General features: G+C 42.1%; 1 non-coding gene across 1 annotated transcript; it reads right to left on the bottom strand.

Moving 5' to 3' along the window:
- Positions 1-14,431: 14,431 nt before the first annotated feature.
- On the bottom strand, positions 14,432-14,535 carry LOC115841245 (small nucleolar RNA U13). The gene has a single exon (XR_004034766.1). It is a non-coding gene; the product is annotated as a small nucleolar RNA U13 (small nucleolar RNA).
- Positions 14,536-14,668: the final 133 nt, after the last annotated feature.

The following is a 14,668-nucleotide window of genomic DNA, read 5'->3' as shown; positions in this document are numbered from 1 at the left end:
AACACTATTTAACCATGGATAGGTCTGTTTGCTGGTCCCCAGAGACCCTGCCTCTATCACTGGTTTCGTGCCCGGTTTGCAGTATGGGAAGCTTGCTGCGATGTCAAGGGCCCAGTTTGTCCATGTCCCACACAGTTGCCTCCACCGGCACCATCTCCTGGGTGCTGCCTAGGAGCTAAGGTGCAGATTCCCACTAACCTTGGGACCAGCCACCTTTTTACTTTTTTTTTTCCAAGAATGTATTCAGATATATTATTCACAGTATTGAAAATATGTTTACAGATCGAAAGACAGAAAGTCTCAAATCACAGTGACAAAATTCCAAGTCAAAATGTTATTTGCTAGTAGATATGAATTTAATCATCTAGAGTGATTTCAGGGAATCCCATATAAATCCTAGACCGACAACATTTTATTTTCATTCTTAGCTTTCCATTTATTCATGCCTGTTCTCTCCAGTTACTGGCTAATTAAAAGTTTTACTATTAATCTATGTTAAGATTTTCTAGTTCAGGGCTTTTTCAACATCAGAACACGTGACATTTGGGACTGGTTCTTTCTTGTAGGGCTGCCTTGTAGGATGTTTAGCAGAATCCATGGGGACTGCCCACCTTTATCCTTGTCAGATTGAAGTGTTAGTTGTAGAGTGAACACCTGCATTCTACAATGAACGTTTTGCAATATTTGTTTTATCCCCTATCTACCCATCTAGCCTTAATCCAGGTACTTTTCAATGCATTTCAAAGCAAGCTTCAGATACCAGTACATTTCTTGTACAGGTAACTTAAATTGTACAGCTAACTATTTTTTTTAACAAGTGAACTTGTTACTGAGTATAACTGGAAATCTACCTCGAATATGAAGAAGATAAGCATTTTCTGATAACTTGTGGATAAATTTTGATGAGTGGCTCTGACTCAGGCTGGTTTGAGAAATAACTCAGATATGAAATCATTTTATACTGAAAATGCAGTCGCGGTGGAAAAGCATCCTTCACTGCCTCAGGTAACGTCTCACCTTGCTAAATTATATGTTGGGTGTCAAGGCAAAAAGAGAGAGAGGGTGAGAGAGATAGAGAAGTGCATCAAAAGTGTAAGACATCCTCCTCTTACTGCACATATTAACATTTTTTGCACAATTATCCATGGAATATTCTCATTTTGGACTCTTTCCACACCCTAAATTTAGCAAGCTAGAATTATCTTTTAAACGCCACTTGAAGCAACCTTTTTGAAAGGAAGACGCTGAGGAGGGGGAAATCTGCATTTCCTTGTGGTTAGGGTGCAATGGCCTCAATTTAATTCTGCAAAGAAGCAGACTCCTCCATTGTATGCTGAGGATAGAGCAAAGACAGTGCCCCAGCAAATTCATTACAGGTGTGTAAGATTAAAAACTTATACATTCAGATTGAGAAACAGGCGATGCATTCCAGGCTTTGTGTGTTCTGGCCACGGTGCACACTGAATTGAATAATTGCCTTAACTGTGCCAGGTGGATTTCATTATTTAAAAGGAATTCTGAGTTTTTAATGACTAAAAAGGTCTTAAAAATGAGATCTAAGGACTCTCACTTTTTCATTTATATACTTTGAAACACGAAAATCTTCATATAAAATCTGTTTTGTTTTTTTAAGTGAGCCGTGCCTATAGAATAAAATAAATTAGAAGGAATTTCTTTAAAGTCTGGTTTACAAAGAGCAATGCATGTAGCTAGCACGGATCAGGAAAGAGCCATTTTGAATGAACAATTTTTGTCCATAGTTATTCATTCTAAAAGGGGTAAGGGCTCAGTAGTTGAGAAACAAAAGATTCACTGGTAAGAGTCAGTGATGAACTGGGGCTGTGTTTTAGGAAATCAGGGGTCCTCTCCCTTCTGTTCCTCATTATGAGGTTCATTTGTATAGTGGAATAAACAAAGCCAGCATTGGAATCCAAAGAATGGGTTTTAAACCCAGCTCTGCCTCTAATTAGCTGGGAGGCCCTGGCTTTGTTTCTTACTCTCTTTAAGCCTCGCTTTTCTCCTCTGTAAAATGGAGATCATAGTAACTGCCTCAGAGTGTGGTCAGGAAGAGTACATAAAATAATGCATAAATTGGGAGACTGGGGTTGACATATATACACTAATATGTATAAAATAGATAATTAATAAGAACCTGCTGTATAAAAAAATTAAATAAAATTCAAAAAAAAGAATGCATAATAAATGCTCAAAGTCATTCTCAAATATAAGCTCTTTTTGTTTCTAAAAAGTCTCCAAAAATAAGGGGACTAAATGATAGGTCTATCAGAAATAAGAAAGCCTGTGTATTTCCCCTAGTCATCCTAATGAATACAGCATCCTTTATGGAGTATATACTATGTTGCAGGTGCTGCATTCATTCTGCATAAAAAGGATTTGCTTTACTTCACTGGGCATAGCCGATACCTATTGAACATGCCATTTGTAGAGAAGTCTGATACGGATAATTGTACTTAGAGTCAAACGTTGAAAAGTATATATTTCAAAAATTTCCTATTTATTCAGCTGCCAGCGCATATTAATTGAGTGCCTACTATGTGCCAGCCACTGCTCCCTGTGCCAACACACAAAAACCAACATGGTCCTTATTTCTAAGACACTTATGGTGTAACAGGAGAGACAGAGACTAAACAAACGTTAACATATACACGTGCCAACCATGAAAAAGTATGCAGTGCCTTCCTGAAAACTGGGAGGGGGTGTGGAGGTGAGTCCAGGAAAGGCATTTCTGAGCAAGAAGCATTTAAGTTGAGACCAGAAGAATGGCAAGAGTTGGGGAAAGACCGGACAGAAGAGCATAGGTGAGAACTTTGAGGCAAAATAGAGCTTGGCTTATTGGAGAACAAATTCCATTTGGTTGGAGCTTAATGAGGGCAGGGAAGGCAGTACAAAACGAGGTTGAAGGGACACAGGGGTCAGATCATGTAAGGGCCACGGTGAGGAGTTTTAATTTATGATAATGGGATTTAAGAACAGAAGTGACATTGTTTGAGTTAGTTGTTTAATGGAGGTGGGGTGGTGGATAAGAGTGAAAGCCACAGGCCAGCTGGAAGGGAGGGAATAACAAGGATGACAGTCAGGTTTTTGGCTAAATGACTTGGTGGATGGAAGAGTTATTCAGTAGGAATGAGATTATAGAAAGAAAAGCTTTGGAGGCGAAGGTTCAAATTTCAGTTTAGAAATGTTAAATTTAGGGAATTCCCTGGTGGTCCAGTGGTTAGGACTCTTGTACTTCCACTGCAGGGGGCATGAGTTTGATCCCTGGTCGGGGAACTAAAATCCTGTGTGCACCACAGCGAGGCCCCCCAAAAAAAAAGAAGAAAAAAGAAAAAACAAGAGATGTTAAATTTACCCATGAGAACTGCAAAAGGAGATAGAGGTAGAAATTTGAATGTGTGATTCTGAAGCTCACTGATGGGTATGGGCTAGACATACATCAATGGTGTTGAAGGCCATGGGAAGCATAAGATCACCTCAGGAGAGAGGGTTGGCAATGAAAAAAAGATCCCTGACAAGATCTGAGGAACTAGAGGCTTTCAAGACCAGGAGAAAGCAGAGGATCCAGGAAAGGAGGAGTGACAGAGAGATGGAAGGACAACCAGGAGGGGTGGGCTGACCACAAGCAGAAGAGACAGTATTAAGGACAGGCAGGTCAAGACTCAAATGTTTCTTAGAGACCAGATAAGAGGGATATCGAAGTGCTCACAGAATTTGGCCACGAGGGGGCCAGTGATGTCCTGAACGAGAGCAGTTTTGCTGGATTTCGGGGGGTGAAGGCGTGCTTGAGTGTGTTGAAAAGTGATTGAGCAGCAAGAAAGAAGCCACTCCTAAAAAACTGAAAAGAAATAAAAAGTGTCTCTAAATGTATACCAAGTTGGTCACATAGCCATAAAGAAAAAGAAATTTATTTCATGTGACTGGTGGAGTCTTGCCTCCATGTTGATGGCGGCTGACTGATCAGGCTGGTGGGTGCGGAAGGTTGGAGTGGCCGTGGCAATTTCTTCAACTAAGACAGCAGTGAAGTTGGCCGCATCCATTGCCTTCCTTTCATGAACCATTTCCCTCTAGCATGCACTGCTGTTTGAGAGCATTCAAGCCACAGCAGGACCTCTTTCAAAACGGGAGTCGGTCCTCTCAAACCCCGTCATGACGTTAGCAACTAAGTTTACTTAATATTCTAAATCCTTTGTTGTCTTTCAACCATCTTCACACCATCTTCACCAGGAGTAGATTCTATCTCAAGAGACCACTTTCTTTGCTCATCCATACGGAGCAACTCCTCAACTGTTAGCTTTTTTCATGAGATTGCAGCAGTTCAGTCACATCTTCAGGCTCCACTTCTAATTCTTCGAGAATTACCAAAATGTGATGCCGAGACACACCGTGAGCAAATGCTGTTAGAAAAACGGTACTGATAGACTTGCTTGATGCAAGGTTGCCACAAACCTTCCATTTGTAAAAAACGTTCTATCTTTAAAGTGCAATAAAGCAAAAAGCAACAAAACGAGGTCTGCCTGTAATAAAATTAGAGAATTGCCATTTTGTAACCTCTAATAAAGCGAAGATCATCTATGGCTGCTAATGCCACCAGGGTAGAGATTGATAAGGAACTTTATATCAGATATTTCTCTCTTATCAATATCAGTGGGAAATTACATGCCTCCTGTGATACAGTCAGTACACAGCCCTGCCCCCCAAGACTGACCGTGAATGTAATCCTGCCTCTAGATCCAACTAGCTCTTCATAGGAGGTGGGGGAGATAGAGGAACAATTTAAATGACACCAGGAAGAAGCAATCTGCCGAATTCAGAGTTTGGGTCCTTTTACAGAACAAATGGCCCTCCTTCAATGGCCTTTTTTTTTTTTAAAGAGTGGGGAGTATTATAAAGTTTTAAAAACTTAAGAGATACAACCAGGTGCAAACTTTCCATAATTAAAAAAAAAATCTAAGTGAGTGGTTAAGTGGAGAGTTGGAGACAACATGAATATGTTTGTTGTTTTCGTTTTTGTTTTAAGACATTTTGCTGAGCAGAGAAGTAGGGTGGTAGCTCCAGAGGAAAATGGCATCAGGGAGAATTTTTTTTTAATTTTTAAATTTTTTTGATGTGGACCATTTTTAAAGTCTTTATTGAATTTGTGACCCTATTGCTTCTGTGGGTGTTTTGGTTTTTTGGCCTCGAGGCATGTGGGATCTTAGCTCCCCAACCAGGGATTGAACCCACACCCCGTGCATTGGAAGAAGTCTTAACCACTAGACTGCCAGGGAAGTCCCAAGGAGAATGTTTTAATGGTGGAATAGAGTGAGCCTTTTGGAAACCAATGGGAATGATGGAGTAGAGAACATAGGAAGGTCATGCCATTGGAATGAGGTCCCTGAGGAAAAACAAGCGGGCAGGATCCACACCCCTTGAGGAAGGAACCGCCCGTGGGTAAGATGTTCTTAGATCATATACCACCTTAATAAAAGAAATGACCGTAGAAATATTAAACTGAGAGCACAGACACAGAAAGGAAGCTAAGTGAACCGAGAATCTTAGGAGGGAGAAAGTTATATTGGAGATGTAATGGGATCTTGTCACAGCGAAAGCCCACTCATTTAGCCAAATTTTCAACATGGCTACGACTTTTGTTATTTTGATGGATATTCCATGTTTACAAGATTCTTCTGGTTTATGGCTCTCTATACTGTTTCAAAAGAATTTCGGTTCATTAAGAGCCGTTTGGTACTTGTTCTACAAACTTAATGAATATATAACCTTCAAAATAATTAGTATATTCTTTAGCCCAAGCGTTAGAGTCATAATCAATGTTAAAAATTTTATAGGCTTGTATGCAAAAGGATCTAGTGGTCACCTCACTCTCCACGGGTATTCAAGGGTTGTAAACACAGTATTATCATTTTTCTATTTGGCCTATAATCAGAAATGTCACTCTGCTGCAAGCAGTAATCTTACAGTGTGTTTGCAAATCCTATTATTAACCATGTTTAGACCATATGAACCTTGAAAGACGTGACTGGAATACAGTAAAGCTGTAATCACATCAGTTTTTACTCTTGGTTGAATGAAAGGGAGCAAACATTTCTTTTTTACTTCCTCTCATTTTTGTTTTTCCTTATGATGAGGTTTTCACCTTAAATCGTCAATCCTATGGTCTTTGAAAAACTGAGAGGTATTACTAAATGTTTAGCCACAAAACCTCTGGAATTTACTGCATTCTTCCATTTCTCCTTAAAAGAAAGATTTAAAACTCTAATCTCTTTATACGTAACCACATTCATACATAATTTTACATAAGTATAAAAATATAACCACATATATGCTTTGTAAAAAGATGCGGTCATTTTTTCTTTCTGTTTAGTTTGGTTTTGCTGAGCTCCTCCATCGTCCTCTGTCCCTTCTTTACCTCACATCAGCACCCAAGTGTGTCTGTGCGGAGAACCTGGAATGTAGCCTCGCAAATGTCCTCCTTATGCAAGTACTCTTAGACCTGAAGGCATTCACTTTTTTTTTGTTGCACCACACGGCATGCGGGATCTTAATTCCCTGACCAGGGATCGAACCCGGGCCCCCTGCAGTGGAAGCTCAGAGTCTTTTTTTTTTTTTTAATTTTTAAAAAGATTTATTTATTTTTGGCTGTGTTGGGTCTTTGTTGCTGCGTGCGGACTTTCTCTAGTTGTGGCAAGTGGGGGCTACTCTTTGTTGCAGTGCGCGGGCTTCTCATTGCGGTGCCTTCTCTTGTTGCAGAGCACAGGCTCCAGGCGCACAGGCTTCAGTAGTTGTGGCTCACGGGCTCAGCAGTTGTGGCACAAAGGCTTAGTTGCTCCGCAGCATGTGGGATCTTCCCGGACCAGGGCTCGAACCCATGCGCCCTGAATTGGCAGGCAGATTCTTAACCACTGCGCCACCAGAGAAGTCCTGGAAGCACGGAGTCTTAATCACTGGACCTCCAGGGAAGTCCTGGCATTCACTTTTTAAGGCATTGTCTTATAACTGGGATATCATAGCATCTCTTGCATCTTACACTCATCACTGAGCAATGCCTTGTGGAAACCCCTCCTGGTCCTCTGGCTCCACTTTTTATTCTTTTAGTAAATAGCTGGATGATTCCCCAGTGGGGATGTGTCCTTGATGAACCTTCACTTTGTTTTCAGGTTTTTGCCCTATGAACAGTCACACAAAGAACCTACTGTTCATCCTTGTGGTCTTGAACCCATATCCTTACATAGAGTTATTTGTATCCGATAGAGTCTCAAGACTACAGTTGTCACTGCATTCATTTATTCTGTTAAGAGATGTTGCCAGATTGGTTTCCAAAAGCTGGAGGAGGAGAGTCAAGGAGAGGAAGCCAAATGTGGATAACACGCCTACTCCATGAATTTAAGTTGTGTGGATTGAATGAAGGGACAGGTGCAGAGTAAAGACCAGTACGGTTGACAATTATTATTAGTTCTTTTCCTAAAGACTGTGGGCTCCCCAGGTCACCACCTGGGTCTCTGCTGGTGGGGGGCATTCACGAGGTAACACAGTGGCAGTGACATTCGGGATTGTATACCTGGCAGGTCTACAAAAAAGGTGTAGAACCGGGAAGAGCAAAGCCTTGGAGGGCTTCCCTGGTGGCGCAGTGGTTGGGAGTCCGCCTGCCGATGCAGGGAACACGGGTTCGTGCCCCGGTCCGGGAGGATCCCACATGCCGCGGAGCGGCTGGGCCTGTGAGCCATGGCCGCTGAGCCTGCGCGTCCGAAGCCTGCGCGTCCGGAGCCTGTGCTCCGCAACGGGAGAGGCCACAACAGTGAGAGGCCCGCGTACCACACACACACAAAAAAAAAAGCCTTGGAAGTCCAACGGACTCAGCTTTAATTGCATCTTTACCACTTTCCACTGTGAGATCTTGGGCAAGTTTCTGAACTTCTCAGAGCTTCAGTTTCCTCATCTACAGGATGGAGATAATGATGCCAGCCTCCTAGGGTGGCTGTGAAGAGGAAGCAACGGACTTGAGGCCCTGAGCAGACTGCCTGGTGCTCCTTACAGGTGCCACTTTTTCTCAGATGCCTTCATTATCTCTCTTCCCCCAGCAGACGAAAACCTGTTGAAGGCAGGAACTGCATCGAATTCATCGCTGCATTTTTCCCCCACCCCCAGCTGCGTGGCATGATCTTAGTTCCCCAACCAGGGAAGGAACCCACGGCCCCTGCAGTGCAAGCTCAAGAATCTTTACCACTGGACCACCAGGGAAGTCCCCTCGCTGCATCTTTATATATCCAGATGGATATACATATCCTCACTTGGTTTTCCCTTCTACCAACTACCTTAAGGTCTTTTGCTCAGTTAAACCAGCACTGATTAAAAACGAGAGGAAGAACAACAATTCTTTTATTATGGAAAATATCAGACTTCCACTATGATAGAGAGACTAACATAAATAACACCCATGATCCACTCCCACATTCAACACTGTCAACACGTGTTTAACCTTTTGGTTTTTTTTGGTTTTTTGTTTTTTGTTTTTGGCTCTGCCTCGTAGCTTGTGGGACCTTAGTTCCCCAACCAGGGATCAAACCCAGGCCCTCAGCAATGAAAGCATGGAATTCTAACCACTGGACCACCAGGGAACCCTGACCAGATTTTTTCATTCATCTCTTGATCACTACTTCCCACCACCCCTCTTTATGGAGTATTTTAAAGTGAACCCCAGATATCACATGATATCAATTGTTAAATACTTGTGTAAATTTTCAGTTGCAGTTCTCAAAGTGTGATCTGGAGAACCCTGAGGGTTTTCAACACCCTATCAGGCGGTCTGCCAGGTCAAAACTGTTTTTATAATAATGTTAATATATTGTTTGTCTTTTTCATTCTCATCCTCTCATGAATGTATGGTGGAGTTTTCCAACACAGACTGAATGCAGCAACAGATCTGAGAATCCAGCTTCCTCCTATTAAACCAGGTATGAGAGTTGCAAATTTTTACTGATCTGTTTACAAAAATGTGCTACTGTGTGTACAAAAATAATGCTACTCTTCTCTATGTTTGTTTTGTCTTGAAAAATATAATCACTTTTCATAAAAACAAGTTTTTAGTTAACAGGTAATGGGTTCATTATTGCTATATTTAAAATAATTAAATGGATATATTAAAAATTTGTCAGTTTTATTTTCTAATGTAGAAAAAACACATCTATCAAAATATTTATCTAATGTAAAGAAAGCTCTTTGGGATCCTCAATACTTTTTTCAATTAGTTTTTCCTTTTTTTTTTTTGCGGTACGCGGGCCTCTCACTGTTGTGGCCTCTTCCGTTGCAGAGCACAGGCTCCGGACGCACAGGCTCAGCGAGCCCGCTCCGCGGCATGTGGGATCCCCCCGGACCGGGGCACGAACCTGTGTCCCCTGCATCAGCAGGCAGACTCTCAACCACTGCGCCACCAAGGAAGCCCTTAAATTAGTTTTTAAACTGATACTTAATTCTTCACACAGCATAGGATTCACTACTTCACAGTATAATTCGGTAGGCTTTAGTATATTTACAAGTTGGGCAACCATTACCACTAGCTAATTCCTGATCACTCTTATCACCCGAAGAAGCAGCCCCATACCTGTTAATAGTCACTGTAAATTCTTCCCTCTCCTCAGCCCCTTTCTGACTCCACTGATTTGTCTATCCTGGACATTTCATATAAATGAAGTATTTTGTGTCTGGCTTATTTCACTTAACATAGTGCCTTTAAAGTTCACCCATATTGCAGCAGATATCAAAACCTCATTCTTTTTTATGGTTGAATAATATTCCATTGTACCTATATACCACATTTTGTTTATCCATTCATCAGTTGGTGGACTTTTAGGTTGTTTTCAGTTTTGGCTATTATGAATAATGCTGCTAGGCACATTAGTGTCTAAGGTTTTGTATGAATACATGTTTTTAGTTCTCTTGGCTACATACCTAGGAATAGAATTGCTGGGTCATATGATTAACTCTATGTTACTCTAGATTTAACTTTTTGAGAAACCATCAAACTGTTTTCCACAGCAGCTGCACCATTTTACATTTCAACCACCAGTATAGGAGTGTCTCACTATCTCAACATCCTTACCAAAATTTATTTTCTGTGTTTTTGATCCTGGTCATCTTTGTAGGACTTAATAATTTCTAAAGCGTATAAGGGGTTCTGAGGCTAAAATGTTTGAGAATTGTTTTTCTAACAAATAACTTTAAAAAAACATGAAAGCATTTTTTGTAAATAACAAGTTCATAGAAACAGAGGACAGATTAGTGGTTGCCAGAGGTGGGAAAGGATGCAGGCAAAATGGGTGAAGGTGGTCAAATGGTACAAACTTCCAGTTATAAAATAGATATGCACTGGGGATGTAATGTACAGCATGGTGACTATAATTAATAAACACCGCATTGTATATTTGAAAGTTGCTAAGAGAGTAGATCTTAAAAGTTTTTATTACAAGAAAAATTTAATTGTGTGGTGATGGACGTTAACTAGACTTCTGGTGGTGATCATTTCACAATATATACATATATTGAATCATTACGTCGTACAGCTGAAACTAATGTTAAAAAATAAACATAATAACACTATCGAATTAACAATAATTTCACAAAGTTTTCTGAAACTGCGGTAATCAAGCTTGCCTAGGACAGACTCAATTTACACCTTTGTACCAGCATAACTATTAAAAGTGTCTCCTTTAACTCTCAATATGCCCTGTTTAGATGACAAATTATATGAACACCTTGTAACAGAACTATGTTCAGATTTCCCCAGTTGTCTTAAATATATCTTTACAATGTTTATTGAAAACAATATCCAACATTGCATTTGATTGAGGTGTCTTTAAAAACTATATCAATTCTCTCTTCCACTCCATTTCTTTCATGCTAGTTATTTATTGAAGAAACTGGGTAATTTGTGTAATTTCCTGTATCCTTAGCTTGGCTGATCCTATCGTCTTGGTGTCTTAATCTGTCTCTGTGTCCTTCCTATTTCTTGCCATTTTGTAGTTAGATCTAGAAGTTTGATTAGGTTTAGGGTCAATTTTTGTGCAACAGTATTTCGTAGATGGTGTGTATATACTGTTGCATTGCATCAAGAGGCACGTGGGATCGGGTTATCTCACTTTTAGTGATGTTAAGATAAATCGGTGGGTTCAGGTTTTGTTAGCTTGATCCAGCTATTATAAGATTCCCATCAATGTTCCACTTCATAATTCTAATAGCCATGAATGTTTGTTGCCTAGTCCCAGGGCTTCATTAGGACCTGTGAACAGTAACTTTCTAATTCTACTAGTTCTGTGTCATTTGTTGCCCTTACAAACTATTTGGATATCCTGAAATATACAGCAGAATAAATGCTTGATTTTTTCCTTTTACCAGTTTTCAAAATAAAGAGTAGGTGATCCAAGGATGAATGATGATTTTTTTCTTTGTTAGTATTACTATGAATGAATTAATGGATTTGTATATATTAGATTATGTTTCAATCCATTAGTCATTATTCTTTTTTTAAGCCCAAACTGTTCCACTTTGGCCAAAGGGTGCCCCTTCAACCTTGCTCTTGGGTTCTTCTGACATAACCTCAGGAGTATTTGATAGCTACTTTGCTTTCTGTCATAATAAAATGTCACAAGCTCATCTTACACCATCCTTGCTTGCCCCCGTTCTAAAATCAGTCATTTCCTAAAGGAGTCCTGGTTCTTCTTAGTGGGCAGTGGCATTTAGATTATGAATTTGGACACTAGGGCTGCTCATAGGCATTGGACTGTCATTGCTTCTTGGCCTTTCAGTGGACACAGCTAGGATATACGTATTTTGTAAATAGAGAAAAATTAATCATGAATTCATACTACCATTGCCAATTCACACTTTTGCTTATAGAATTTACATCTAATTTCATTGATTTGATACCTGTTATCTCTTTATCTTTCACCGCAGACCTTGGTTTCTATCAACACTACGATACCTGCTATTGTATATACACACATATGTGTAAAATATACGTGCAACAGCATCTAATTAACAATACCGGTATTATTACTAACAGTTACTATTACTAAATGCAGTTTGATTTCTTTGCCATGCCTTTCTGTTTTTTTTGGTACGCGGGCCTCTCACTGTTGTGGCCTCTCCCGTTGCGGAGCACAGGCTCCGGACGCGGCTCATGGGCCCAGCCGCTGTGCGGCACGTGTGATCCTCCCGGACCGGGGCACGAACCCGTGTCCCCTGCATCGGCAGGCGGACTCTCAACCACTGCGCCACCAGGGAAGCCCCCGGGAAGCCCCCTTTCTGTTCTTAGGATAAGTCCCACTAAGGATATACAGTCAAAATCATGAGTTTTAAAGTCAGTTTCTTATTTTTCCATGCGGTTATGCCAGTAACTTGAAATATACTTTGATTCATGACTTTCTTTTTCTTTTAGGAAATACTTTGCATTTTCTTTTAAAAACTAATTATGTAAAGTACTTACATGATGCCAAAGTCAAAACTATAAGACAGAGTATACGAAACGAAGTCTAGCTTCCACACCCATGTTTTTCATCTTGTTCTTTTCTTATATGTAACCCTTTTTTATTAGTTTGTAATTTAGTCTGCCATTGCTGCTGCTTTAAAATGTGAGCAAATGCACCACACCTTTCTTAGGAGAGAAGCAACATATACATGGCCTCGGCCTTGCTTTTTTCACTTAAACAATATATCCTAGCGTCCCATGGCCTCCACAGAGATGGTCTTCATTCCTTTGTACGGCTGCACAGAACTGCATTGTGTGGATATACCGTGCTTTATTCAACCAGTCCTCTGTGGATGGACATGTGGGTTCAACAAACATTTACTGCATAACTAAACTGTGCCAGGCACTGGAGAGCAAGGCATGGTGTCTGGCCTCAGGAAACTCAGAGTGTAGAGAGGGTGAACGCTTGCAATACAAGTACTTTCCTAAGGGAGTGAGATCTTGGATCCACTTAGCACAAAGGGCACATGGAACACGGAAGACAGTGTCCCACACAGGAGGGATACACTAACTGTGGATTGCCATCTTGCTCCCATAGGGGTCAATATCTGGGAGATCTTGATAGGGGAGAATCCCCTTGGGAGGAGTTTTTAATCAATGTTTGAAACTGCTTAGAAAATGATGAGTGCCACCAATTGGCCGGAGAAAGAAAGACCAAGGGAAAGACGTAGAAAGGAAGGGTCCTAACCATAAAATTCCCCTGAAAAGAAAAAATGTAAGTTAATACAGGAGCTGTGGTTTAACAGTAAGAACTAACACCTGTATAAAATTTACCACGGACCAGAAATTGCTCTAAGCCGTTTAAGTATATTTAACTTTAACAATTCTACGAAGTAGGGACTATTACTACCCACGTTTTACCTTCGAAAAAATTAGGGCACGGAGAGGTCGCCGAACTTTCCATCAAGGTCACAGAACGGGCGAGGGGGGTTGGGAGCGAGAAAGCACTCGCAGTCAAGATCCGCAGATCGGCTATCTGTAAGCGGTGCTGTCTCCAAGGCGAGACGAAAGCCCTTAAGTCTCCCTTCACTCTCACAGCCCCCTGGGGACCAGAGCCTACTCTTAGCGCTCTCCGGGCGCGGCCTCTCCACCCCAAGATCCGAAAACCCCGCAGGTCATGCTCTAGGCGCCTTGTGGTTCGGGGTCCAGAAAAATCCCAAAGCCCTGCGGGACGGTGGGCGTAAACTAGGCCGGCCGGCGGGGCAAGGTGCGTTTGAGCCTCGGTGCGGGGCCGCACGCCGCGCACGCCTCCACGAAAAGCGGCGCCGCCTGCTCTCCGACTCCTTCCGGTGTCCGCCGCCCGTTTCTAGGCGCTCCCGCCCACGTCTTGGCGCAAATACGGTGTGCTTCCCCGGGCACCTACCACACAACGAAAGTTATGAGAAGTCACCGGCAAACGCCCTGGCAAAGCCGGGGACCGTGACCGGCCCCCGGGGAATCCAAGATCTAGGGTTCTCAGCTCCACCGTCCGAGTAGCCGCAGCAAGAGACCCGCCAGGAAAAAGTCGCACGGGGCCGTGGCTCCTTCCGCTGCCCCCACCCCTACCACTTAGGGGTGCCGACCCCGCCCCGGGAGCCGCCCGAACACACGCGGGGAAACACCTCACTTGCACACCCGCGGGCGGGCCCGAGCCACACCCGGATCAGCCGCGTTTCTAGCGAAATCCCCGTCGTCGCAGACCGTTTTCAAACTCCTCGCTTACCAGCAACTTTCGCATTTTTTCCTTTTTAAAAGCCCACGGCGATCAACATTAAAAAATCTAGCTGCAGAAAGAGAAGAATCAAAGCTAACGCAGAACTCGGAGTCAAACACGCCTCAATCACGTACTAGACACAGGACGATAAGCACTATCAACAACCAAACCATCGCAAGATTAAGAGGATCCTTCATAGTTCATGTCAGACGGGTAATGTGCCACAGTCGTAACAAGGTTGGAAGGAAGCACATGTCACACAAGCGCGTGAACACCCAATCATCACACTTATGAACTACAAAAGGATCAACGTGCCTCGTCGGCTAAGGAGCCCCGGGTACGACCCACTAACTTCTGAGTAAGGGTGACAGATGTAGTGCATATTTACTTAGACTTGATATAAAGAGTCCTGTATATTTTATCACGATCACCGATATTGC

The sequence above is a fragment of the Globicephala melas genome, chromosome 21, assembly GCF_963455315.2.
Source record: "Globicephala melas chromosome 21, mGloMel1.2, whole genome shotgun sequence".
Taxonomy (NCBI): Eukaryota; Metazoa; Chordata; class Mammalia; order Artiodactyla; family Delphinidae; genus Globicephala; species Globicephala melas.
Note: the sequence above shows the minus strand (reverse complement) of the source record. Positions and strands in the feature narration are given on the sequence as shown.